Source organism: Notothenia rossii (genome assembly GCF_949606895.1).
Source record: "Notothenia rossii genome assembly, chromosome: 8".
NCBI classification, from domain to species: Eukaryota; Metazoa; Chordata; class Actinopteri; order Perciformes; family Nototheniidae; genus Notothenia; species Notothenia rossii.
In genome coordinates this window covers 57,228,017-57,234,590 of record NC_136906.1, presented here as the reverse complement: position 1 = coordinate 57,234,590, position 6,574 = coordinate 57,228,017, and positions in this window count along the sequence as shown.

The following is a 6,574-nucleotide window of genomic DNA, read 5'->3' as shown; positions in this document are numbered from 1 at the left end:
GCAACAGTTGGCTGGCTAGCACCAGAGCCATCTACCATAGCCATATACGGCGCTGGCTAGCACTAGCTAGGCTAACGTTAAGGCCACCTGCTTGCTTTTCGAAAGGATCGAGGCATCTCTGTCAGGAGGCTTTGGGTTCCTACAAGCGCGATATGATTGGCCGTTCGAGCGATGACGTTCCGTTTCGTCCCTTCAAACGTGACACCTACGGTTGACAAATACCCGGAAATGACGTTTTTTCTGGCGTGTATGTCACGTGATCTTCAACTTTCTCAACACTAATTCGGCTGACTTATATATTTGATCCAATTGGTAAATAGGGACACCAAGTGGTTAAAGCACGTTATTGAAATGTTTTGTTGAATAATCTTTAATCTTTAATAACCTGACTTTGGAAAGGGCTGGAAAGATAATTTTTTCACCAGGGGACTCTAAATAGGGTCCAGATAAGGTATCTGAAATATGGGAACCGTAACCCACCCAGAATCTTTTTTTCAATCTAATGTCAAACTCTCACAAAATCCTGTCTAGAGCTAAGAATTGGACACCCTTTGGTGAGGGAGGGAGAAAAAATTGAAAAAAAATGAAAAAAGGTGCTTGGCGCTCCGAGACTTTGAGAGTATGTTGCTTAACTTGTGTGGAACCCGCTTGCAAAATTTGGGGCCGCTGTGACCTTCAACCAGGTCGCAAACTAAGGTTAAAGGTCATGTTTTCATGGCTCTCAATACTCTAGGCGGCACAAAGGAAGGTCCGACAGCTTTGAGCTTGGTGTCGTTGGAATCGTCTCGAAGAGTACATGCAGATTCATCCCTCTGCTGCTCCGAATATCAAACGTTATGGCTTAAAACGGGAAAAAGCCTTCCGTTAAGCCGCTTTCACTCTCGCTCTTGTGGTGATAGACAGGGTCGTGGGAAGTAGGGGTGCTGAGGGTGCTGCAGCACCCCCTGGTGGAGGACAGGGGATCTGCACTTCCACAAGATATAATACAAATATAATTTTTTTTTAAATGAATTTTCAGCCTGGATGTAACAACATTCATAATTAAGTAAAGATAACACCCTTTTCACCCCGGTTACATTTTCCATTTGCCCTGTACGATGGGCGCTGTAGTGATGAAAGTGGGGGATATTGGCTTATCAGGCGCCCGCAGCTCACATCCAAAGTGAGAGAGATAGAGAGAGGGGATACCGTGGGGATACCGCGGGGATACCGCGGGGATACCGCGGGGATACCGCGGGGATACCGCGGTACCGGCGGGGATTGTTGTTAGCTTCTGCTGCGCCAACGGATATAAGAAGCCGTTTCTACAATAATATGGAGGGAGAGTTCTGTCCTGTCAGACTGAGAGGCTCAGTGAGGTGAACGACTGAGTGTTTAGATAGTTCACTTTAGTCTAAGTTATCTCAGTGAGTCTCAAACGTTTTGATCACAATTTATGTATACATATATTTCCAAGGCACTCCTTTATAATTATTAGGACAAATAAAAACAGGTTTGAAATCATTCCAATGTATACTATAGGACAGTAAACCAAAAATATCGTTTAAAACTGGAGAGATTTAAAAATATGCATAAATAAATAAATGTTAACTGGTAAAATAAGATATGAATGAACAACACAAATAAAATAAGTTACATTTATTTTTTATTGGCTATGGTAGGTTATTGGAAATGTTCACATATTTGATGAATAAAATGCAAACCGATCTTTTTCATACGGGTGTTTAGAGTTGTAGCCTACTCCCTAGATCAGTCTCTATTAATTGGGCGCTCAAAGTGCACCAGATTGAAGCATTTTACTTTAAAATGTTAAAAAGGGGGGGCATCCCGGACCCCCCTAGAGGATGTGAAGTCCACCCCCCCAATTAAAACATGTTATAATACTAAATACATTTGAAGCCTTTTATATAAGCTGTCCACCATGTCAATATGTTTCTCTTTTTGTAGTGTATTGGTCTTTTGTAGAGGTTTTTCATTGCCAGCTAAAATCTTGCCTATAGGGCAGCACATTGGTCAGAACCAGCCCTGGTGTCATCCCCACAGCACCCCCCATTTGAAACATGTTCCCACGGCTATGGTGATAGAGCACGCCAATTTCCCCGCATGCTAGGCAGTCAAGAGTATTCTAGTTAGCTTCGGCTTGATGTGGAGATGTGATTTGATATGTCGTTTGTCCCCCAACTCCTCTCGGATGTCCTCTCCAAAGTTGAGATATTTACTAAAATGCTCAGGGGAGTTTCCTGAATTTTCATGCCGAAAGCCAAGCAGGCCCTGGGTAAATTAAGACGCTGATTTGGGGCACTTTTTCCACTTTCCCTGGTGCTAGAAACTCAAGTCAGGCATCCCTGGAATCGTTGCAAAAATACATTTCTAGCTAAACGTAATTGAGAATGCAGTTTAGTTCTGTGGGAACTTAATTTTTAGGAGACAGGGTTGCCAGGACACACGCCGGTTAGAATAGTCTATTCTGCACATGTGCAATGGTGCACAATTCAAATTTTACAGTAATGAGTTGTGCTCTTTATATATATAGTCTATCATGGTTGTGCTAAGAGGATTTTGAGTACATTGCTTTACTGTGAAATAATAGTTAAATAATGTGAGATCCAATTCTACTGTTTTATAGATATTTTGTTGTGATAATACAGGGGCTTTTGATTACAATATTTCTCTGTAATATGATACTCTTAAATGCTGTGAAATCCTTGCAATTTTTACAATGTCGTTGTGATATTACAACATTTGATGTGATATTACAGAGGATTTTGATTGCAGTATTTTATTGTGAAATAATAGTTAAATGCTGTGAAATCCAAGGATACAGTCATTTTTTTGTTGGGATATTACAGGGGGTCTTGATTACAATATGTCACTGTAAAATAATACTGTTAAATGTTGTGAAATGCTGGTAATTGTTTACAGTGTACACACTGTACCACACACACACCTACACACTGTACCACACACACACCTACACACTGTACCACACACACCTACAGCTCCTAAAGCATAATCAGCTACAGCCGTTGTGTATTTTATTATGTCAAGCACTAAATGGTCTTAGAAAAATATCGACTCTTTTTTTGTAGTTATCTACTAAACTAAAGCAAATAAAGAGAGTAGGCCTGTTATACTGAGTGATATTATACACACTGTTCTGCTTTCTGCACGGACCTCACAGCTGTTCTCTCTGGAAACATCGCGACCACTACCGGGCCACTACCGGAGGACCGAGGAGTCGAGGAGGGGAAATTTGAGTATTGAGAAGCCTCTAATGAGCGGACCAAAAAAAAGTAACGTTGACAATGAGTGCGGAGTGTTTAATGAGGAGTGGACAGCTACATATTTTTTCTATTTGTCTGTCAAATTTTAAAACACATGAGGTTTCTCAATACTCTAATTTCCCCTCCTCGAATCCTCGACTCCTCGGTCCTCCGGTTGTGACCCGGAAATGGATTTCAGCGCGCCATGTTGAAGGACATCCAATTTCTCTAAATGCACACCGAGGACCGAGCATCGAGCATCGAGGAGGCTCTCTGGAGGTTCTCTAACCGAGGAGACACTGATGGGTCCTCCACGGCTCCTCCACGGATGCATTTCCGGGAACGGTGGAAGCGTTACGCACGGCCGGACTTATCTCAGCCAATGACAGCTCTGCATGCATCCCCTGGATATTATTTTAGTAACCGCTTGAACGGTGTTAGAGATAGAGGATGTTTAAAACCAACCTCGTCTCCGCGTGTCGTTTGGTAAGCTGGGTAAATTCGTAAAAAGGAAGGGATTAAGAAACACCAGAATGCAAGTTAAACAATAATCTTGTTTTAATGATAAAAAGTAACAATACAAATACAAAGGAAGTACTTCCTGCTCTTTCTCCTGTCTTACTCTCTGGTCAGCCTGAAGAAAAGAGAGCGAACCAAAGGAAAACACAGGCTTTCATACTAAAAACACAGGAGGAGGTATGCTCTTATTCTTCCCCAAGAGGTCATCTCATTGGGAGAGACCAACACATGGCCTGTCGTACCCAATCAGCGCGACACAGCAGAAGAAACCCGGAAACAAAAAGTTTCTTTCAGTTTGACGAAAACCAGATACCTTTTGGTGTCTGGAACGAACCTGCTCTAAAAAACAAGTTTCCTTATCTTATTTCACATCTTGCAGCCAGCACACACACATTCCACTTTATGGCTCTTTGTCTCTGTGGCCATCTCCACCCCCCCCCTCAGGTTACCACACACAAGTTAAAAATACGTTTTAAGATATAGTTGGTATAGCTGGCTAAATATACGTAATACATGTAAATTACCTTCATCTCAATAATAACGAGGAACACATTACCTATGCTTTTAAGCAGTATTAGAGATGCTTTTCAAATAGTCAAACTTCACACAGGCCCAGTATAGAGAACACACTCATTTGTCCTGCAGCCTTTACAGCCATTTGAGCTATTGTTCACATCTTTACTTCAAATAAAAGGTTTCACATTGCATATTTCCAGCTTCCTTTACACATACTGTTATTATTAATACAAAGTAATTAACCACACACATCTATTTAAAACAAGTAGATTTCCCTGATAATTGACATGCTGAAAATCTTAAGAAGAATGTCCCCTCCCCCAGCTCTCTCGTCCCTATCATAAAAGCTGCTTCCATTTCATATAGAGTAAGAAAACATGTTTAAGCTAATTTCTCCACAATGTTTGTAGCCATTTAGTAACCACACATGAAAGAATAAAAACAGAGGTATAGTTGAACAGTAATCACGCAGCACATATATTTACTGCAATGAAAACACACACACATCTGCCCTAAGCATGTGTAACGCACCCTCTTTTTTACGATGGAAACATTCCAGAGATTTCGAGCTATGCCCAAATAAGGCTGTCCCCTGCTCACATCCCACTCTAAACACAAAGACTTCACCTCTTTATATTGGGGAGGGAAAATGTAATTTGTCCCTTCAAATTACACACACATGAATATATATAAGGTGACATTAAAATAAATATATCACAACGGCAACGCGATGTTTACAGTGAGAACAGTTGTGAGGTCCGTGCAGAAAGCAGAGCAGTGTGTAAAATATATATCACTCAGTATAACAGGCCTACATTACTTTCTGTATTTGTATGCTGTAGTTTACTAGATATCTACAAACAAAGAGTCGATATTTTTCCAAGACCTTTTTTAATTTAGTGCTTCACATAATAAAATACACAACGGCTGTAGCCTGATTATGCTTTAGGAGCTGTAGGTGTGTGTGGTACAGTGCGGGTGTGTGTTGTACAGTGGTATGTGCAACCCAGTCTCATGGCATTTCGTGTTCACCAACACGTTTTTTAATCTATTGATTCGTGTTCACCAACACGATTTCCCCCTTTTTTTTTGTGTTGCACAGCACGATTTTAAAAGCAATGTATTTCTATTGGTAGTCTCACGGCATTACGTGTTATAGGAAGATCGGAAGCTGTGTGGTTCATAAAAACATGTTCTTACTCAATATCAAGCCACAATTATTGCTAAATAAATGGGGCTCAGAGCCTCAGAATACTGAAATCTGTATTTTTTAAATCATTTTTTCCTTCTGATTTGTTATTCTTTTCAAAATAACACACGGTTATTTACTCACCAATAACACACAATTATCCTTGTTTTTATTTATTTGTTTAGTTCCATAATCTCTGGATTTTTGGCATCCGTCAGGAACTGAATTTCAAAATAAAAATAACCTGAAACAGACGTGGGCATTTCGAGTGATTACCCAAGATCCTCAGCTATGGTTTAAGCTAGCTGATTGGATGTTTTAGCCGCAATGCATGTTGGGATTTGGTGTTTATATGATATGAAATCGGAAAAACATTTTAAAAGAATAAAATAATACTTAATTCTGAGTGTTCTTGCTTTTCCCTTTGAAAGTCATCACATAATGGCATTATAATACACGGTTTGGCTGCATTACATATTACAGATCTGCCGTAGTTCTCTATTTATAGAGCCCTGATGAGAAGACCTTTGGAAAAACTGGAAGAAATGCCGCTGAAACTGAATACTTGACGTGGATCATAAATATATCAACACTTAAACAACATCTTCAATTTCTCTTCACACAATACGTCTCCTCGCAGTATCAACACTAATTCGGCTGACTTTTACATTTGATCTAATTGATAGATAGGTTATATTTACACCATAACGGTGCACAGCTGATATAAAAGGACTTGTAGTTTTTAAAGATATTACTGATTTTCTTTGAAAATAAGAATGTAAATACTGAGTCTGAAATGGTATAGCAATATGCTGTAACATTATGTGAAAGCATGAATAAAACTACACATCTTCAGATGTTGTACATACATAAGTGTCCTACACTAATAATACACAGTTATTATGGATGTGTGTACCTTGTGTGCACCGCCTAAAGCACGTTATTGAATTATTGTTTTTATGTGTTATATTTGATTAAAAAAATATTAAGAGTACATACTTTCATAGGGGGAAAGTAGAAGGTCTGTGATAGAAATATAGAATATAAAAAATCAAGAAGATACTATAAGTGATCTATACAATAAAAC